General features: G+C 39.1%; 1 protein-coding gene across 1 annotated transcript in view; it reads left to right on the top strand.

The window, feature by feature from the left end:
• CELF2 (CUGBP Elav-like family member 2) overlaps positions 1-22,445 on the top strand; it is a 571,124-nt gene that overhangs the window by 89,587 nt on the left and 459,092 nt on the right. Inside the window, exons 3-4 of the mRNA XM_075428972.1 lie at positions 19,866-19,908; positions 20,619-20,653. The gene's annotated coding sequence lies outside the window, so the exon portion shown is untranslated. The remainder of the gene's footprint in view (positions 1-19,865; positions 19,909-20,618; positions 20,654-22,445) is intronic.

Genomic DNA, 22,445 nt, shown 5'->3' with positions numbered 1-22,445 from the left:
AATCCCAGAAGGACAGAAACCACTCTGAAGGACAATAGAATACCCATAAAAATCTCAATTAGAGTCCTTTGGCTAGTTTTAGATCTTCTGTAAAGATCCCAGAAGATAGTGATGGTAATGTCTAAATTTATTAGGGTTTATTTAACCTGAAGCCAAGAATTCTAAAGGGGATATGATAAGCTTTAAAGATATGAAAGGCTATTAGAAGTAGAAGCTGATGCAAAAGACAGAAAAAGGTATTGCCAGCTTACACTAAGACAAAAACAATCACACAATCATAGAATCAAATGTTGGAAAAGACCTCTAATATCATCAAGGCCAACCATCCACCCAAAACCACCATGTCTACTAAACCATATCCCAAAGTGCCACATCTACATGTTTTTTAAACACCTCCAGGGATGGGGACTCCACCACTGCCCTGGGCAGCCTGTTCCAATGTCTGACCACTTTTTCAGGAACGAAATTTTTCCCAATATTTAATCTAAACCTCCCCTGATGCAACTTGAGGCCATTGCCTCTTGTCCTGTCGCTAGTTACGTGGGAGAAGAGGCCAGCACCTGCCTCACTACAACCTCCTTTCAGGTAATTGTGGAGAGAGATAAGGTTCCCCCTCAGCCTCCTCTTCTCCGGACTAAACAGCCCCAGCTACCTCAGCCACTCCTCATAAGACTTGTTCTCTAGACCCCTCACCAGCCTTGTTGCACTTCTCTGGACACGCTCCAGCCCCTCAATGTCCTTCTTGTAGTGAGGGGCCCAAAACTGAACACAGTACTCGAGGTGCAGCCTCACCAGTTCACAGAATCACAGAATCACAAAATCACAGAATGGTAGGGGTTGGAAGGGACCTCTGTGGGTCATCTAGTCTAACCCTCCTGCCGAAGCGGGTTCTGAGTGCAGGGCCATGATCACCTCCATACTCTTGCTGGCCACACTACTCCTGATCCAAGCCAGGATGCCCTTGGCCTTTTTGGCCACCTGGGCACACTGCTGGCTCCTGTTCAGCCAGCTGTCGACCAACACCCCCAGGTCCTTTTCCTCCAGGCAGCTTTCCAGCCACTCCTCCCCAACCCTGTAGTGTTGCAGGGGGTTGGTGTGACTCAAGTGCAGGTCCCGGCACTTGCCCTTGTTGAATCTCATACAGTTGGCCTCAGCCCATCGATCTAGTTTGTCCAGATCCCTCTGCAGAGCCTTCCTACCCTCAAGCAGATCGACACTGTCACCCAGTTTGATGTCATCTGCAGACTTACTGAGGGAGCACTCAATCCCCTCATCCAGATCATTGATAAAGATGTTAAACAAGATTGGACCCAAAACCGTGTCCTGGGGAACACCACTCATGACCAGCCACCAGCTGGATTTAACTCCATTCACCATCACTCTCTGTGCTCAGCCATTCAGCCAGTTCTTTATCTGGCAGAGACTACACCTGTCCAAACCATTGGCAGCTAGTTTCTCCAGGAGGATGCTGTGGGGAGCAGTGTCAAAGGCCTTACTAAAGTCCAAGTAGATGATGTCCACAGCCTTTCCTTGACCTACTAGGCGGGTCCCCTGGCCATAGGAGGAGATCAAGTCGATCAATCAGGACCTGCCTTTCATGAATCCATGCTGGCTGGGGCTGGCTGAATCTGAGAAAGATTCAGATTAAACACTAGAAGTGGTTTCAAACAAAGAAGACAGTAATACTCTGAAATAAATTGAATTGGCAGGGGTAGAGTCCTCACCACATTATGCAAGTGTCTACCAGAAATGACGTAAGGTGAAGCTGGTCCCAATTCAGAGAAAAGATGTTTCTTCCCCACTTTTACCTTTCACTGTCTCCAGTACTGTAGGATGTGAGTGCCTACAAATTGCTTCCACATTTGTCCTCACAGCCAGACCATCAGGTAGGGAAATAAATATTGTTATTTGTTTTTTGAAATTAGATGAATGAAAAGAAATTAAATATGCCTTTAGCAAAGGCACAAAGAAGCTGCTATGGCTTAGATCCCAAAGGTACTTGGGAATCTCACACCCACCGAATTACTGGTGATTCCCTGTAAGTCTAGATCAGCACTAGGAACTTCCTTAAGTCTCTTTTGTTCGTTATAGCATCTGAACTGCATCTTTGTTCTTAGTTCCATTTCATGTCCCAAGAGAAAAAAGAGACATTTCCTCTTCTCCTATCACACATGTACGCAGGATAGAAACCCCATGTATGAAATAATGGATCTCGTAAGTAGAGTCTATAAACTAGTATATAGGTCTTGTGGCAATTTTACAGCACTTTTCAACTTTGATCATAATTTAAAAGGTGGCATTTAATGTGTATTGTGACTACTCTCCTTTCAAAGTCTTGCTTCTCATGAAAAGTGGGATAAGATGTCTTTGAAGATAACAGTCATCAGTATACTACATTAATGCTATATTGACTCAGACCTTCATCCTTCCAAGGTGTATAAATTGAGCTCCATGCAGGCAGGTATATGAAGAGACCTTTCAAAGGAGATATCTGTGTGTTCATTATCACCACTATTACTCCATGTGTCCCAGCAAGGCATTGTTGTGGGACATAGTAAGAAAAGCACAGAAAGGTGGGACTTCGGAGATCAGACTGAAGCTCTGGTCATGACCTTGGATCTGTAATTTTCCCTTCCTGTGCCTCACTTTCTGCTTTTATAAATAGAAAAAATGATACTTTGCAGATTATATTAATATTTGCAGATGAAAATCATTGCCTGAGAGACAGCTATTGATATTATCTGTTTCAGTGTTTTACTTGGGCAAAATATTTTCCACCCCTAACTGCCAAGAGCTTGAAGCTTAAAACAGGTAAGACAGTAGAGTTAGGAAACAGATAGCTTTATCCTCATTCTAGAGAAACAGAGATACACAAATCAAGTACGTTTCGTTTGGTCACAATGGAAATTTGTATCTAAATCAGAGATCCAATATGCAAGCACAGACTTTTCCGAGTGTTCTCTCTGGACATTGAAGATTTAGTGGGAGATTTCATGAGAGAGGGTTTTTGTGCTAATATACACAGCAAGAATTTTTCTCTTCCTCTCAAGTTATCCAGAAGACTGTTTGCTGATAGTTTGCTTGCCTGCGTGACACCCCAGAGGTGACAATATAGCAGTAAAGCTGCACAGATTGTAAATTATACAGAACTTTTCATCCTACGAAACAGCTGTCAAAATCTTACACAGTTTTTCCAGCCATTTATTTGAATGGAAGATGCAGCAGAGGGAAATTCAGTACTTGCTGCAAGGTACCAGGGTTTTTGAAAAGTCCCAGGGACAAAGCATGCCCATTCAGAGCAGAAGGACGAACCAAATATTGAAACTGGGTCAACGGACTGGGGCATAAATCCTCCCTGTTCTGCACAGCAAAGTTGTTTCATTGTCATTCTCTGCATAGAGACCAAGGGGAAAATCTGGCAAAACGTAGTAATTTGACATCTGACTGTTGCTATCACATTGCACACCAGGTGAAACCTTTCCTTGTGGTTACTCTTCCTACTTACCATTGCTTTCTCTCCACCTCCCTTGTTTCTGAATTTCTTTTCCTCAACACTTCATTCCCTGGTGCTACTCTCCCTTTGCAACTTAATGAGTTTCATTATTATTGCCAAGACCCATTCCATTCACCAAAATGATCAGTGTCTAAATAATATTGTTGATACTGATGTATCAATATAGCTCCTTCACTACCACAGATTAAGCAAAGATTGTGGTGCTCAGACTTCTGATGTACTGTTTAGGCTGTCGATCTATCTGAAGTGCAACAGACTAAACACCATATACTTGCTTTGCATGGAAGGCTACCTTTTCTTTGAGGGCTTAGGTCTTGGAGGCTATATAAACATAATATGCCACTGGATCTAGGCCAGGAAGTTCAGGTGGCATCACTTATGCTCACAAAACATCTATGAATGTTCTTCGTAGAAGAATTGAATTTTGAATAATTTTTCCTGTGCACCTAATGCACCTAATCCATCAAAGATTTTCTGCCCCCGCTCCCATAGTAGCCAAAGTGTAGGTACTCAGCATAATCTGTTCCCGCTATCCGAGAATCAACGTCAAGAAACAGCACCAGTGGCTTCCTGGGCTGCATTAAGCACTGCCCAGCTCTGGGCTCCCCAGTACAAGACAGAGGTGGGCATATCAGAGTCAATCCAACAACAGGCTGTGACGATGATGAAGGGACTGGAACATCTCTCCTATGAGGAGAGGCTGAGAGAGCTGGGACTTTTCAGCCTGGAGAAGAGAAGGCTTGGGGATCTTATCACTGTAAATACCTGCTGGTGGGCAGTATAGAAAAGGGAGCTAGATCCTTCTCACTGGTGCCTAGTGGCAGGACAAGAGTCAATGGGCACAAACTGAAATACAGGAAACTCTGTTTAAACATAAGAAAAAACTTTTTCATTGTGAGGGTGACTGAGTACTGGAACAGGCTGCCCAGAGAGGTTTTGGTGTCTCGTCCTTGGAGGTATTCAAAATCCAACTGGACATGCTCCTGAACAACCCGCTGTGGGTGACCCTGCTTTGACCACAAAAGTTGGACTAGACAGTCTCCAGCGGTCCTTTCCAACCTGTGCCATCCTGTGATTCTGCATTTCTGTGAAATAAAATATTTCAGTGTGGGGAAAAAACAGTTTTATTTTAACTGTCTCCCATTGGAACCATAATAGGTTACCATATCAGACAGGAGTTGGGGGAAAATAATGACTAGCAAGTTCTGACAACCATAGGAAACTAATACCATGGGGGGAGTGGTCTGAAGGGTACATCCAGAGCAACTGAATTCAGTCCCCTGCTTTTGCAGGTCGTCATAACAGAGGATTCCTGTTCTAAACTTCTTTATTATAAATTAGGTCCAGACACACCCAGGAAGACCACCTATTTCTAAAGTGAAAAAGGGAACCCAGTGGGGATGCCTACAGAGAGATCGGCCACGCTCCCCCACACTCCGAAATGTCCCTGAAGCAGGAAGACCCTCCATGTAAGGTGTGGCTAGAGCATAGAGGAAAGGTGAAAGCTGTGCCAGAGTTTGAGACTCCTTATTAACAGTATAGTGTAAAATACAGGAAGCTGGAGAGCTGAGAAAATTTCTTCTCAGGGTGGGTGGGACTAGTTTTCAGGCTAGGTGACTGAAATAAAATTAACATTTTACCATTAAATGCTGTGTGCACATCCAGTACAAATATAAGTCATGTCCTTTATGTCCATAAAAATCCCAAACAAAGAAACAAACAAATATGGTTTTGCCCAGTTACAAAAAGAACAGGAAGGAGTAAAGAGTGTTTATGGGCTCTTAATAGCACGATGTTGCAGTTTAGGCTTCCTTTACAAAATAGTGCCCAGTATCTCCCATCTCATGATAAATAGAAGCTGTATCGCATGACACTTGTGAACAATGGGTGAAAGGGATATTAGAAAAATCTCATTTATCTTCTGCTTTATTTCTTGATAGAGGTCCTTGTCACCATGGCTATTATGTGACTAGCCCTAGAAAGGCCACCTCATTAGTTTTCTTTATCAAAATAGCAAGGTCCTCTTTAAAGGGACAGCACTTAGATTTTAGATTCAAACAGAAAACAGACTGCATTGTGTGAATGTGTTGCTACCTCTGTTTTCACTGCTTAAATACGCAGGTTATTTCCATAGCTGTCAACCAGATTATATTAACTCTTCTGTGATGAGGAAGGTGTCCCTAGAACAGAAATATAAAAATGGAATTTTATGAGCTGATTGCTTGTATTTGCCTCGTGCATTTCTTTAATGCACATGGCATTTCTTTAATAAGCAAACACACACCGAGGGGAAAAGAAAAAATAAAAGCAACTGTCTGTAAATTCTGTAAATCTATTTTCCCCTTTGTCTCTTCCACTCACAAATACATCTTCCTCTCGTCTGTCAACCACTTTGAAAATATTCCTCTGTTGCCACCAAAGCAACCATGTGAGTGTCAACAAATCAGTAATGATTTGGAATATGTCAAAGGAAATTCAACGTTTTTGTCTTTTTTCAAAAATCTTAATGACAGGTAGATAAAGTTGGGCAACACCTTCTCTGTTGGCTTTCTCTGTGTTTTGATGGGCATTTATCATGGAACAAAAGAGCTTGCTTCCCTTCTGCACCACGCAAGGTAGGGGAAGAGTGGTTGCAAAATCTGACAGTGCCAAATGGTGGTATTAGCCATGTCTAGGTTTCTGCATAATTAACAATGTTTTGGATTTCGGGAATATAGAAGATCAATTATTACAAAATATTATTGGGTTTTTTCTCTGTTCTGAACTAAGATATAGTAGTAATTAACTCTTAGAATACACTGCTATCTTTAAACAGGTAATTACAAGTACCCTCTCATTTGATAGCTCACTGGAGAAAAACCTTAGAGGTAAGAGGACACTGAATGGATCTGACAATGCTATTAGCTTACTGTATAAATCACAGAGACTTATTTCACTGCATTTTAAATGAAGATAAAATATTAAAATGCAAAAAAAATTGCATTAATACAACATTAAGGTTAGGAATTCTAAGTCACAAGAGCAGGAAATGAAAAAGCTAAGGCTCTTTTAGTAGTAATCCATATCAGGTGTGTGTTTTCAGTAAGTAACCTGAGAGATAAATGCTGTATCTGTATACATTGAAAAAAATCCTAAAAATAACGGGCCAGCTACTTTTGCTAAGAATAGATTAAGTACATGGAGTTTGAAATTCATATTTTTCTTGTATTTACAGTTTTGAATATGAAAAAATAGGAATGACAGTGTGGGTGCTTCCATGAGGTTGTTTCATGCCCTCCTGCAAACCTTTGTGTTCCTTGTAGAGTTGGCTTATGCCTGAAGTGAACTTGTGCTCCTTTAATTTCAGTTTTGTTACTCCCTTGCTATCAGTGATTTTCTTTTTTGAACTTCCTTGTTGCTTAGGAAATAAGGGAGACTGAGGTAGGAATGGAAAATGAAGACTCCCTAGTACTTCCTTTCTCAGTCTGTTCCTACCTTTCTCATAATTCAGACGTTTTCTCTAGAAGTTGGTTTTATTTTAGTGTCCTTGAAAGTCACATTCCTATTCCACTGGAACACAATCATTCCACTCATGAATAAGTTTTGTGCCAGAAAAAACTGCATCACATCACTAATACTTATCACACTGGTTACTATATTGTGTAGGTCAGGTTAATAATGGCTGCATATGAGCTGAAGAAATCAAAGAAGCATCTAAATTTACAACCATTTTTAGTTTCTAATGGAGATAGCCTATCCCGACTCTGAATGCTAGTGCTCAGGCCAGAGCCACAACAGCAGAAAAAGACGAGAGCTAGTGCAAGGCTGTAGGAGCTTGGTCTAAATAGACAAAGCAAAGTGGGGGAAAAAGCTGAGGAAATGGAATATAGATGTGTAAAGATGAGGGGTTTAGCCTAATGAGCACAGAGTACAGACAGATGATGACAAAGCTTGGAACAGAATCAGCTCCACAGACTCACAGTTCAGGGCATAACCTAGCAGATTTGGTGGGTGGCAACACCAGGAACTTTTCCAATTTGTTGAACTTTCACAAATAAGTCGAGAATAAAAAAAAATTTAAAAAAAGAATTTCTAGGTTTAAAAGACACTTGTTTGAAATAATAATGTCCTTGGAGAGGGGAAGGATATTTTAAATGTCATTGCTACCTGCTATTGCATATATTGATCCTCCCCATCATCTGGATGACCACCACACAGAGATAGACGAGCCAGTATAAATACCATTGTACTCGTTACATAACAAATCTTTATCTATTTACCTTTCAGAGTATTAGATCGATCTGCTCTGAACCTTGGTCTTTTCACAATCATAAGTATTATTGTTTCCCTTTCATAGCAACTGCAGAAATAGCAGGGGTACTGCTGATAGAAAGATCGTGACCTTACTTATTACACCACCTGTGTACTCTTGAGAACCTTATAATTGAAACATTACTTGTTGACTTACCTTTTTCTTATGATGTATTGTAACTTCTCAAGGCTAGAGTTTTCAATCATGGATTTTCAGACTTATATCAATGAAACAGATTTTAAATCTATTCTACTCTGAGAGAAGCTGGTCCTCCTTGAGAAACTCTCCGTCTTTCCCAGTTATTTTATTTAATTGAAATGAGTGTTCTAAACAATTCCTTTTTCTCTTCTAGCCAGTTTATTCTTGAATAACATTTTACTGTAACACTGTCTATTAACTCAGGAAGAATTCAAAAGCATAGTTGGGCCATTCAGGACTCCAGCATAACAACACTGCACACCCTGTACCCCCCTCAAAGGCCTCTATACCTTTCTCACACCATATATAGATATAAAAATATCCTTCTGCTACTACTGCATGCTGCAAATGTTATCCCCTCTGTTTCACCTGTCTCCTGCAAAACGTCTCATGTAGATGCTACCTTCAGCTCCTCTCTGCTACTATTCCCAAAAGCAGGGATCCAGGAAAGTTTCTAAGATGTGCTCATCTGTCAGTGGGCGTACTACACTTGTAGAGGCAGCCTGTGACATTTGTCTTCCCAGGAGACACCTCCTGATGGGAAGCTGTCGCACCATCTTCAGATCATCTTCCAGGACATTCACCCAATCATTTAATATGAACAGTGTTTTGGCCTAATAAAACCTATTAGTCCTGCAAAATTCCGATGGAGAGCAAATATGTTTCTAGCTTGACTAACATGCTTGCCTAAATATATTCTTGAGGTCTGGCCCTTGTGTGGGAGGGACTTTTAAGGACACCTGCTTCTCTAGCTGTGGGAAATGTATTCCCTCTACACTGATAAATAAAATAATCCTAATGATAACCAAGGAATGCTTTGAAGATTCTGATCACCCTGGCTATTTTTTTTCCATATTTCATCACTTTATACTAGTTAATTGCTAGTTAAGAACACTTCTGAGAAGCATGTCACCTGCTGTAGGAACAATTGAGGAGAATATGTTACATGAAGTTATAGAGGAAACTACTTGCAGATGAGAAAACACATCCCAAATTTTCTCTGATGTTGGAATGCTTGCTCACCAGATAACTGGAGAGCTGATTTCAAAAGAAAATGAAATCATTGATAATTGACTGTCTGGAAGCACTGACGTTTCTAGGCAGTTATTATTTATGCCCTGCCCACCCTTGCACACAATCTCCCCATTTTATGTCGTAGTATCTTCTGGATATTTTATGGTTCAATATTGCAGAAGGTTTCCAGAGACTTTTGAGAGGACACTAGTGAATACAAACTTACGTGGAAGAATTGAACCCAATTCCTGGCTCTGACAATTGCTTGACACTAAATGGGCACAAGTTCTACTTCCTGAAATATAGTTAGGTACCTAGCATCTATTGATTCCACAGTGAGTCAGATGCTTGAATAAGTTCAGGTATCCCAGTCTAGATCTCCTTATGACCGATGTGATTCTGTTAATGATCTGAAGCACTAAGGTAGTAGTAAGGAATTACTATTGACAAGAGTTTTGAGTGAAAATATTTAATTGCCTTAATTCTTTGAAAAAATCTCTTATTTTTGAGAAGGGGCATGTCATTCCTCACCTAAAATTTCTGACATAATTTCCAACTTCTTCTTAATAGAAAGATGTTCCAGAACACTGCTTCCATATTTTACATATTTTAAATAACGAATGCCTTCTGAAAGGATGCATGACAATTATGCTTGGGTTTGGTTACTAGAGAAGTTAGCATAAGCTACTTAGATTACTATTATAAAAATGTTATTCAAATGTTTTTACTAATGTAATTCCATATTGAGAGCTTGATCATGAATGGCTTTTGTTCAAGTTCTTCTTGACCTGCATAATCCTTTGGTTTAAATTCTTGAGGGAAAATAAAAACACATTAAAGAAATCATGCTCCATATACAAATAATTTTTTATTATTTGCATAAGAAAGGAGTAGTGTTCCTATTATGCATCGCTTTCTTCTTTCGCTGAAATATTTCTTCACTTCCAAAAAATATATAGCCTCGAATCACAAAAGTCTGAAGTTTGAAAATGTGTTAAAACACTTTCACAGCAGTAATTTAAAATAGGATGTACCACTTGCTACTTTTCTTGTTAACCGGAAGATGGTAAAAGATTTGCAAAGGGGTAAAAACACAACCTGCCTTTTTTGCTGTACAGTTTACTTTCTACTTTAAAAAAAGAAGGAAGGAAGAAATTAAAAAAATAAAAGAAAGTCAACAGAGTAAGAATTAGAAAGAATCAGAAAAATATATGTCCTACTGAAGAAAGAACAAGAAATTTCAGATTTTGAAGAATACTCTGCTATGAAAGTAGCAAAACTGGACTGAGGAAAGGGAGGAGACCTTTGCATGTTCATAGTGCCATGAAAATGCGAATGTAATGCATTCTGCCACAGTGTGGCTCTTTTCCTCCTCTAGATCTTAACCTGCATAACTGTTGGTGAATATGATGCTGTTATTGATGAAGTTAATGGTTCTGGTATTATTATTTAATCAATGGAGATTCCCATTTTCAGATATTCTAGTATTCGTTCACATAGATGATTATCCTCAGGAGTGTTATAAGCATTCGTAGTCATCAGCTGATGGTAATTATGGAAGAAAAATATTTCAGATGAAAGGGAGATAGAAATTGAGTGGATCGAGCAAGGTCACTAAAGTGGTTTGGGGATTCCTTTGCCAGTCCAAACCCCATCTCATCCCCAAAACATATTCATCTGTATGGTGTATTCTTCTCTTGAAGACACAAGCCACAAATGCTACTGCACAACTTATCCTTTACTGTGGGAGTGTGGTAGTGTACTGCCACCCTCTGCTGGAATATACATGGACCAAGCAATTTCTCCACCTCCCTGTGTCTGTTTAGAAAGAACACTATGAATTGTATCATATTTTCTCATCAGATATAGGAAAAAATTAAGGAATGTGGAAGGTTAATTTGACATCGTGCTTTAAAAAAAAAAAGAAAATGGAAGGCTTTGAATCTGTTCGTAATAAATTTTATTACAAGACTACTGTGCACTAAGTACATAAAACTCACTTTCTACAACTCTTCCAAAGGAAGTAATGACAAGGAGAATTTTCATGGAATTTGGTCAGGGAGCTTTAGTGTTACTGGTTGCAGAGCTGTGGATCTCTAGGGATTCTTTGGTTGCTTCAAACTTTACAAGCATCGTGAAAGGACTTAAACAAGCTTCCAGTTATGACTTTTTGCAACACTTCTAAATCCCACTAGAGAACAACTAAAAGCAGAAAGATGCACAAGTTCAGCTACTGTACTTTCTTTACATGAGCCAAGGTCTACCTGGTATCACTCAGGTTAAAAGCCAGAATTTTCTGCTTTGTTACAGTAGAACCAAAATCTTTGAGTTACAAAAGCAAATAAAGGGTGTGATGAGATGGACAGGGATAAATTACTTCAACAAGATCAAGAGATCAACAACTTTGTTCGTAGGTTTGTTCTAAAGAGGTACAATAAGGCCCATGTTTTTAAACACAAGCGATGAAACTGGGCACCTCCATTTCTGCTTGTCCAGTTCTGTGGTTTAAATGCAGTGAAATGATGCTTAGTCTTCTGTGAGTACCAGACTTCTTCAAAATATTTAAACCCAGTACCAAGGAGCTGAAAACCACTAATCTCCTCTGATATCTTAGGTTTATTTTTCCATCATCACTGATGCACAAGATGAGTTCAGTTTCTTAAAAAAAAAAAATGAGCTATTAAGATCAAATTCTGACCATATGGGAGTTACAAGAAGGTCTTAGTGCAGGAATATTCCATCATGTTAATTGATTACTGCAATATGTTGCACATGAGGAGAAGGAAGGAAAAAGAATGTTATGAAGATGTTCCAGCAGGCCCCGTCTTTGAGTAATGCAGATCACTAAGGATTTATTGTCTGAGAATTTACTGCTTTTATGTACATTTGGCTCTGATTTAAGGATCTGATCCAGATTCTTGAAACAAATGATAGACAAAACCTTGACTGTACTTGAGCTATGTTCTTTACAAAACGAAGTTAACTATTAAAATCTATACTTGCCTTATCTAGGACAAACAGCTCTTTGCACCTAGCAGTCCATAGCTGTTGTGTAACACTGACTTAAGTGGTAGTCTGACATGAACTATGATAGCTTCATGATCATAGTCTATGTATGACCATGTAAGATTTTTTCACTGATAATATTTGGTAACTTGGATTTATTTCACTTAAGCAAAAATGGAAGGCATTCGTTTGAGTAATCACATAATCATAAATTGTTGTTCACATTTATTTCTAATCCAGGCTGCATTCATCATTATTTTGGTCAAAAAATGCCTTCATTCTCTGTGTTTGAACCTTAGGAACACACAGCAAAAAAACAAAATGGAGGCGACTATGCTGTGAGCAAGGGAAAAAACATGGCAGTTTGGGAGGGACTGTATAGCGCAAGGCAAAAGTTGGGTTAACATTAGAGCTGAGTATTTCATCGTCTTCACTAATAATTTGGAATTTAAAATCAATTCAAATTACTAACACAGAGAGGTTTTGATAAAATCATGGTGACTGGGCTTAGGAGCCATCTGTGCCATATACTGAAGTTTAACTGCATTACTGTTGTCAAAGCACTGAATTAAAGGGAGTCAGGAGGGGGACAAGGGAGGAGAGGCAGGATGTGTGGCCTCTAAAACTTCCATAAATCTAACCTCCCTCCTTCCTACCGCCATCATTAGATTCCTACTCTGCCACTGAATAGTCTCAGGTAGGGCTTTAGCATTTGACAAATGAAGGCAATTTGAGGATTTTATACTTGTGGATACATTGTAGGACTTACTGTGTGACTTAAAAGCATTTTTCTTGTAAATCAAATATTATCTTGGAAAATAACAATACTGGCAAATGAAATCAGTGAGGTGCCACTCAAGAGTACAGTCCTGCCTTAATCATGTTGTTCTTTGAGAATTTAAAGCTTTTAATCATGACAGGCTGCTACGCTTTGGGTTAAAATTCATGGGAATTTACAGATATTATTTTGGCCACTTGAGAGCTCACTTACTAATACAACAGGGACTCTACTGAAGTCATGGAAATTTTTTGCATTATTATTTTTTGAATGCACTACAATGACTGCAAAGTTCAAACTTACCTGATTTAATCCGTGACCAAGGTAACAAAAAATAAGCTTAATTTGCAATGATTTTGCCACTTCTGTTCTTCTGTGTTTTGTCTGTGCTAAGCATTAGCAACTGATTCAGTGTAAAAACAGCACATTTTGATTGCTTCATATCTTCATAGTAATAGCCTGTGTTGACTTTTGTATTACTACTCTAACCTTGAATTAATAAATATATAAATCAGTTTTTACATCTATGCTGTTTTCAGTACCTACCAAGGCCAATGTGGTCTGAAGATAGGGTACAGGTCATCAATTAACTGCTTAGAGTTTCATTCAATAAGGCAATTCTTTATCTATGAGATACTAGTCCAAAACATAAAAACATAAAAATAAAGCAATTAGAAACTAGTCTCGGGGTTTTTCTTTCCTGCTAGGTTTCAGGACAAACCTAAGGGCTAGGAGCAAACATCAAGGGCAGTATCTATTTCCCTCTCCTTCTCTGCATGTATGCAGTTACATAGCATTGGGAAGGTTCAGAAACCAATAGGGGCAGACAATATATAGAGCATGCTGTTGTAGATACATAACCAAACAAAATTAGAAATTGTTACCAACTAGTTGCTAGTGCAAATGAACACTGGAAAGATGTTTTATGAGCATGTAAGTGTGATTTTACAGACTACGCTGCATCAAAGTCTAAGCCTTTGGAATATTCTTTCAACAGTAATATTCCTCCTGTTGACAAATCTTTTAAACACCTTATGCAAGCATCAATTCATGCAAATCAGATTTCATAGGTGCTGTAGGAGAACATACGCATTAGATACAAATCCACCAGCATGCCAGGGATAAACGTATGTTGCTGAGTCATGGGAAGATCAGAACAGTGTTTAAAAAGCAGTCTTCCTAGAATGTAGATTCATTTCTTCATAACACCATGTTCCAGACAGATTTATTTCTGAGAATCAAGTTTTAAGTTCGTCTTAGTTTGTATTTCTGAATCCAAGACTGTCAGCCAGATATTTCAAAAGCCATTTATTTCTCAGATATTTAAACTAACCTATTCATGGATATGCATGGCTTGTAAAGCTACTTCCATGTATCAATCTTAATGAGATTTTGCTCTTCAGCCTTGTAGTTACGGGCAACAGAATCTGGTTTTGTGACTCCAGTGAGTATGGTTCGAATGTGAAATGGACTTGCATGTTTCTGTCTCTCACCTTTGTATCTGGGTGAAAATTTACATTATACACAGAGAAACATAGTTTTAAATCAGTAATAAAAACACTTTAAACTTACTTAAATTTCTGGATTTCATCTGTTTTCGGTTGTGTGCAAGCACATAAAACTTGCTGAAGTGTCAGTCTAGAAAATGGAGTTCTCAAAAACCCCCTATATAATTGTTAACAACAATTGTGTCCAAGATATACCCCAGTTAATGTGGAGTAGGGGATATATAAGCCATTTCCAGTGCAAGTACAATGCCAAACAGAACAATGGGTTTTATATTTCTCTCAAGGTGTTGAAATTGTTAATTAATAAAATTCAATTAGGTAAGTAAAGTATAAAGAAGTATATCACCATAATTCTAGTCATTTAACCTTTAACAGCTATGAATTATTAACACTACAAAGTTGCTTATGTATAGCCTAAGAACTCATCTTCAGAATCTCTAGGTGCTTGCTATGGATGATGCTTACATGACCGCCAGCGCCTGAGCAACTGCACTCAGCTGACACACTTCATGCCAGCTGACCCATGTTATCTGACCTTCTGTGTGCTTCGCTCTTATCCCATTAATAAAACAAGGCAAATAGTCTTAAATTACCATCAGAATAGTTTAAACACATTTTAATTTGCATTTACAAGAGATGCCAAAAGCACTTAGAGCCAAATTCAGCAGAAGTTTACCAAATAACCTTTTATAGTGAGCAACATGCGAGCACTGGACTAGATGACTTCCAGAGGTCCCTTTCACCCTAATTTTTTCTCCAGGATTCTAGGAATTAAGTAATTTAGTGACTAAATTACATCAAAGATTTGTAAACAGTGAACTTTTTGCATCAAGAATAGTGTGGCCAGCAGGACGAGGGAGGTTCTCCTTCCCCTCTACACTGCCCTGGTGAGGCCTCATCTGGAGTACTGTGTCCAGTTCTGGGCTCCCCAGTTCAAGAAAGATGAAGAGCTACTGGAGAGAGTCCAGCGGAGGGCTACAAGGATGGTGAGGGGACTGGAGCATCTCCCCTACGAGGAGAGGTTGAGGGAACTGGGCTTGTTCAGCCTGAAGAAGAGAAGACTGCGAGGGGACCTTATAAATGCCTACAAATATCTGAAGGGTGGGTGTCAGGAGGATGGGGCCAAGCTCTTTTCAGTGGTGCCCAGTGACAGGACAAGGGGCAATGGGCACAAACTGAGGCACAGGAAGTTCCGTCTGAACATGAGGAAGAACTTCTTCCCTCTGAGGGTGACGGAACCCTGGCACAGGCTGACCAGGGAGGTTGTGGAGTCTCCTTCTCTGGAGATATTCAAGACCCGCCTGGCAAGGTCCTGTGCAGCCTGCTGTAGGTGACCCTGCTTCGGCAGGGGGGTTGGACTAGATGACCCACAGATGTCCCTTCCAACCCCTACTATTCTGTGTGATTCTGTGTGTCTGTGTGAACTCTGATAGGCAAAAAAAAGCAACCATAACATCTCGGTTGGAGCAATAATCGCTAAACTGATATTATGATGCATCTTACATGAAGGAACACTTCTTTAAAAGGAAAGGGATTTCAGCTGTTAATGAATAAGGTGCCACCACCAAAGGGTTATATTGGAATATCTGTAGCCCAGACTAGCTAACCTGTTATGTCCCTGAACTGCATGTAGCTTTTAGGACTGCCAAAGAATCTCTTCAAGCTTACCTGGAGCAAGAATAAATTGTTAAGGAAGGAGATGTAGGAATGGGAATATTACAAAACTCACTGGTGCAGTAGAGGCCATAGGGAGGTAGGTTATAGCCCCAAGCTTTATATGTTTAAAGCTCTTGATTTATTATTGGACAATATATATTTTATAATGATAGTATCCTTTCTCTTTATAGACTGGTAGCCATATCCAGTTCTTAGCAAAAGCCTGACTTTATCTGTCTGAACTATGAAGGCTGATCCGAAACCAGGAGCTTTCCCATCACAGACGGGCTGGGAAGCTCAAAACAGACAAGCTGGGAAGCCAAATAACTCAGAGGATTTAGCCCTGCACCTGTAACAATACATTATCTTGTGTTCATTCAGAATTACAAATACAGATGCTCTACAAAGCTAAGCCAAATAAAAATGGTCTTTTTATTGATTTATAAGATTTGAAAACTTCAGAATCACATGCAGAATGCTCACAGTGTGAGTCACAAATTGAATTCATTCTTTTCAAAGAAAAGTCTCCTTTCTGGAAAAGAAAATCAATTTTTTTTAATGTAGTAGGCAGGCAGGTCAATTTGTAGTAGAGCTGTTCTTCAAGGGAACTTTGGAGCCCCGTATCATCCAGGTTTAAAAACTATTTAAGCTAAAAATTTAAAATTATGTAAATTATGCTCTCATCTGATTTCTGATGTGAGCCTGTCAGAGACTTGAACTGCACCAAAGGAATCAGTCCACAGTTGTTTTGTAGGGTTTTTATCTAGCTTGGTTTAACCTCATTTATGTTGCTATTGGAGAGCAAACTTGATGAAGAGCATGGATTAGGTGACAGGACACACCAGTCAAAGAGGAGGCAAAGGGGAAAGGTCAGAAATGGATACACATCAAGTGAACTGGTAGTAGGAGAGGAAAAAAGACTTTTTGGGTTCACGGCTCTTCACTGGATAAAGAACTGGCTGAATGGGTGAGCACAGAGGGTGGTGGTGAATAGAGTTAAATCCAGCTGGCGGTCAGTCACGAGTGGTGTTCCCCAGGGCTCAGTTTTGGGTCCAGTCTTGTTTAACACCTTTATCAATGATCTGGATGAGGGGATTGAGTGCTCCCTCAGTAAGTCTGCAGATGACATCAAGCTGAACAGCAGTGTCGATCTGCTTGAGGGTAGGAAGGCTCTGCAGAGTGATCTGGACAGACTGGATCGATGGGCTGAGGCCAACTGTATGAGGTTCCACAAGGCCAAATGCCAGGACCTTCACTTGAGTCACACCAGCCCCATGCAAGGCCACAGGGTTGGGGAGGAGTGGCTGGAAAGCTGCCTGTTGGAAAAGGACCTTGGGCTGCTGGTCGACAGCCGGCTGAACAGGAGCCAGCAGTGTGCCCAGGTGGCCAAGAAGGCCAACAGCATCCTGGCTTGGATCAGGAATAGTGTGGCCGGCAGGAGCAGGGAGGTGATCATGCCCCTGTACTCAGCATTGGTGAGGCTGCACCTCGTGTGCTGTGTTCAGTTTTGGGCCTCTCGCTACAAGAAGGACATTGAGGGGCTGGAGCACGTCCAGAGAAGGGCAATGACACTGGTGAAGGGTCTAGAGAACAAGTCTTATGAGGAGCGGCTGAGGGAGCGGGGAATGTTTAGTCCGGAGAAGAGGAGGCTGAGAGGGAACCTTACTGCTCTTTAAAACCACCTGAAAGAAGTTTGTAGTGAGGCAGGTGTTGGTGTCTTCTCCTAACTAACTAGCAATAGGATGACATGCAATGGCCTCAAGTTGCATCAGGGGAGGTTTAGACTCTATATTAGGAAAAATTTCTTTCCTTGAAAGAGTGGACAGACATCGGAACAGACTGCCCAGGGAGGTGGTTGAGTCCCCATCCCTGGAGGTATTTAAAAAACATGTAGATGTGGCACTTAAGACATGGTTTAGTAGGCAAGGTATTGTTGGGTGGATGGTTGGACTTGATGATCTTACAGTTCTTTTCCAACCTTAACGATTCTATGATTCTATGATTCTATGATTCTATAAATACCTACTGTATTGGCCAGGTGTATTGTACACAAATGGTCTCTGGACTAAACCTGAATGCAACTTAAGCAGTAGGGATATAAGATGAAACACTGGCAGAGAGTCTGCTAGACAGGATTAAATTGTTCCAAGATCATGATCCTAGATACAAATCATGCTATCTAAAGATCAAAGGGAATAAGCTGCTTGAGAACTTGAGTGTGGATATATTTGATTTCACTTTGTGAGCCCTTCAAGCCCTAATAATGTGCGCCCAGACACAAAAAAACCCCAGAGCCACCAGTCTTAGAAACTTTATATGCCAATAATTTTGAGGTTAATCTTACCTATTCAGTACTTTTAGCTTGAATGTTACATTTCAAATAAGTGCAAAACCGCTTTGAGTGCCTACATGGCCTTTTTCTTTCAGATTCAGGCTGCAGAGAGAAGCAGTAGAAATAACAGCATTAGGTCATTTTCATGTTATTCATATTCCAAAAAGAAGTATAGAGTACTAGAAATCTCCTAAGAAAATCCTTGGTACTTCCACCCATGTTTTTAGCATTTTCAGATTGGATCACTTTAACACAAACAGCAAAACTCCAAACATCTGTGAGACTGGTCACAATTTACCTTGTCGGCTTCTTGGGGCTTCCTATGACCAACACTTAGCTAAAGATTCTCACTGCCTACGTATTCAAGTAGGATTGTGCTCTCCTACGTGTCCTGAATCAGAAACCCAGATCTTATGACTGTGGCAGCCTTTGAGACTACATCATTATCAAACTTCTTTCTCATCTGATATGAAGCTGGAGAGAAGGTGCAATGCTACTTTGTATTTAAGTTAACAAAAAATCAGTTTTAAATATTTTGTTTTGACTGGGCAACAGTGATTTTCTGTGTTGCCCCTATCCAAATACTAGTCATTCCCTACTTTATGGAGGTAAAAATCCTCCTAAATAGCGATCGGCTCAGGTTTAATCAGAACTCCATTTCTCAGGTGGGAAAATAATATTTTCTGCAATGAGACATCAACCCAGTCACCATAAGGATAGCGACAGTACATACCCCTCAGTAGATCAATAATTCTATTCCCATACAGCTTGGATGGGCAAGACCTGCTTAGTACCTTGGTCATATCTGTGATCCTCAGTAGCTACATACACACCAGTGATGGAAGGAAATAAAACTCAATCTGGTCATTTTTTATTGTTTTTTTGAGTCCCATAGTATTGATAGCATGTTTAACTTTTGCTTCCTAAACTTAGAGTAGACACATCGAGTGAGTATTAAGAAACCGCCTAGTTGTTTTTGTCTTGCTCACATATAAGCCTTACTTTGAGCATGCAAATAGATCTTTTGAAGCTGCTGAGAGCACTTGCATGTGACACTATACATATGTTTTAGCAATGTATTTTATGGAGCTGCTAATGATTTTTGTCCTGACTATTTTTAATGCCCATTCTAGCATCTGTCATGCATGAAATTCCTCTTACTGACACACTTAATGTGGATAATCTGGCATTTAACTCCTATCTTTTCTGAGTCAGGTCCATTTCGCTTTCATCTTTATTCTAAGCCAATGCAGTGTTCGGTGATTACCTTTATCAATCTCCCTGCACAAAAATTGAGTATATTCACTGGACAAACTGCACTATAAACAACCTGTTTGATACGTAGATAAGAACTGGATCCCTTTGATCTCAAATTGTTATTACTTCAGGCCCCAAATATGTTACTGAAGTACGAAAGCCTGAATTGTTATCATAAATGTAACTCAATAACAATGAAAACCTGAATTATTTTCAGATAAATAAAATCAGGCTGAATCAATGTAAATGTATAACCTTTTCTCTCACACCATTTAGTATATTTAACTTCATTTTGTATTTTTCTTTGTTAGGTCTACAAATTGCAAGAGCTCAAGGTGTTAATCAGCTCAACAGGTAAGAATCAATTTTTCCCCCGAACTACAGATTTTCATACTAATTATTCTTTTTTTCTACTCTCTATAACATAAGATTATAATAAATTTATAATATAAAATTATAATTTAGTTATCAGATTTCATTTCCAATTTCTACAATCGTATTTACACTAATTTTGCACTTTCTTTTCCATATGTTTTCTTGTAGGCAATTTTTATACTTCCTTTCAGTTATTTCTCCTATGTTTAGTAATTTTCGTTTTCCTTGTTTTAGCTAAAAAAACCCAGGATTATCAATAGAATATTAGTTAATTGGTCAAAAAGAAAAAAAAAAAACCCTACAGTTTGATGTGAATTGAAATGTTGGGAAGCAGTGACATATATGGGATAGATCAGCTGTATAAACATCTAGAGTGTATTACCCAGAGTTTTGAATACAATTTCTGCATTCCCTCTCCTTCTTTTACATATACACAGATGCAGGCAACAAGATAATGCACACAGCTTTAGTATAGTCTACCTGTGATCATGCAAACTTTATCAATACAATTTAATCAGTAGTGAAATTGTGGACACCCAATCCGTGGTTAAATTATACTTCTTCTTTCTATAATAAAGGTTTAATTGCTGTTTACAAAGGCTTAACAGCTAGAAGAAAAATAACACCTAATGTAAGCATTTACTTGACCATCATTTAGGAAATGCATAAATCTTTTCTTTTTTCCTTAGATACTGAGCTCTTTTCTACAGAATAACAAGGAGGGGTAAGTTACAATGATAAATTATTCTTTCCAGTTTCATATTCTATTTATAGCCTTTTCCTTCATCAGAGTTTTTAATTTATTTTGGGTTTGTTGGTTTTCATGCTCATGTATTTTTTAAGAAATAATTTATAACAGTTCCTATTTCTCACTTTTCAAAATTATAATCCAATCACTTTCTCAGTAAATAAAAATTCCTCCTTTTTATGTGAAATGAACTACCAGCAAAAGTGGTTTCCGATTAGACAAGCTAATTTTGAAAGGATAGATACAATCAAGCAATGAACCGGATAAAAATAATAATGTGCCATACCTTGTTAGATAACAAATGCAATAGACTTTAGAGACAATTAATGTAGGAGATACTTAATGCTGAGGTATGTTAAACAAGCTTTGTCTTATTTATTTACTGCTATAAATCATAGTTAATTTCCTTAAATAATGTACTGTAACCACCTAGCTAGAAACATCACATTTCTGTAAGCACATGCCACTGAACATTTTATGTTCTCTCCTGCTTTGCATGGAAACCCCAGCACCCTTTGTAGGGGAGGGGAGGGGTGTACATACATATATGTGTGTGTGTATATACATAGATCGATCGACCCATTGATCAGATAAGGGAAAGTGGTCTAACAACATCCAGGATGAATATTGTAGGAAAATACTGGGTGACTTTATTCATCAGATAAACATGACTTCTTTTACATTGGGTTTCCAAATGACTAAATTACAGACTGCGGATCATTACTTGATGGGTTTGATGCTGCTTCTTACATGAAAGCAGCACTTGAAGTGGGCTGTTGGAAAAATTGTACCAGTCAGGTGGTCTGAAGGATGTTTTATCCTATATTGTCTGTTTGCTACATATAGTGAAGTTCTCTTTCTAAGACGATGCATAAACAAGGAATTTTTTTCAGTAAAAAGCTGTAATGGTAGACTTTCGAGAAAAAAAACCTGGCAATTACTCTTACTCTTTTCTGTTCTGGAAATGAGAATATGTGTACTTATTTTTTGAAAAAATAATCAAGTTATTATTAAAAATATCCCTGATCGACATTAATAACTTGCCCCTTCCAATGGAAACAATCTTGCAAGGCCTGATTGTGTCTGTTCAGCTTTTTATTCAGTCGTTAAGCAAGCGGCAATTTAGTTAGGAAAGATAACACGTAGTTGCATCTCACTATACTGTGTGTCTGATGTTTTTAGTTTTGTACGAAGAAATTTTACGTAAAATCTGTTTGTCCCACCTTTAAGAAATAGAAATAGATTTTCTTCATCTTCCCTTAGCAGCAATACTTCCTGGGCAATTTTCAAGACTGCTTTCAAACAGTAGAGAAACACTGTGTGCAACTGTTCAGAAATTGGAGTTTGGCATAATTCTCTGCATATTGCATGACTGCATTTTGTATCAAACAGCAAAATTACTGCTGTGAAATATTCAATTATAATACTATTTCTTCATCAACTGCCTTCAACTAGAAGGTTGCTGAGGCAAGCAGATGATACACAGTGGTTTAAAAAGGAACTGGACAAGGTTATAGGGAGTCAAGACCCTTTTCCTCAGCAACTCACAACTATGAAAGGTGTAGGAAATGCTTCCTTTTCTCTGGGACCATGACCTGAGTGGTGAAATCTCTCCTGTGATTTTGGGAATAAATGACACCAAGGAGTGAATGCAGGACTTCAGGAGCAGTCCCAGGCACCAGGAATGGTTAAGGATACTGTCCTCCATGCTTCCCATGGTCTCAATCCAATGTTTACTGCCAAATTGCTCCATCTTCCTCTTTCTATG

The sequence above is a fragment of the Opisthocomus hoazin genome, chromosome 8, assembly GCF_030867145.1.
Source record: "Opisthocomus hoazin isolate bOpiHoa1 chromosome 8, bOpiHoa1.hap1, whole genome shotgun sequence".
NCBI lineage: Eukaryota > Metazoa > Chordata > Aves > Opisthocomiformes > Opisthocomidae > Opisthocomus > Opisthocomus hoazin.
This window is presented reverse-complemented; position numbering and strand designations above follow the sequence as displayed.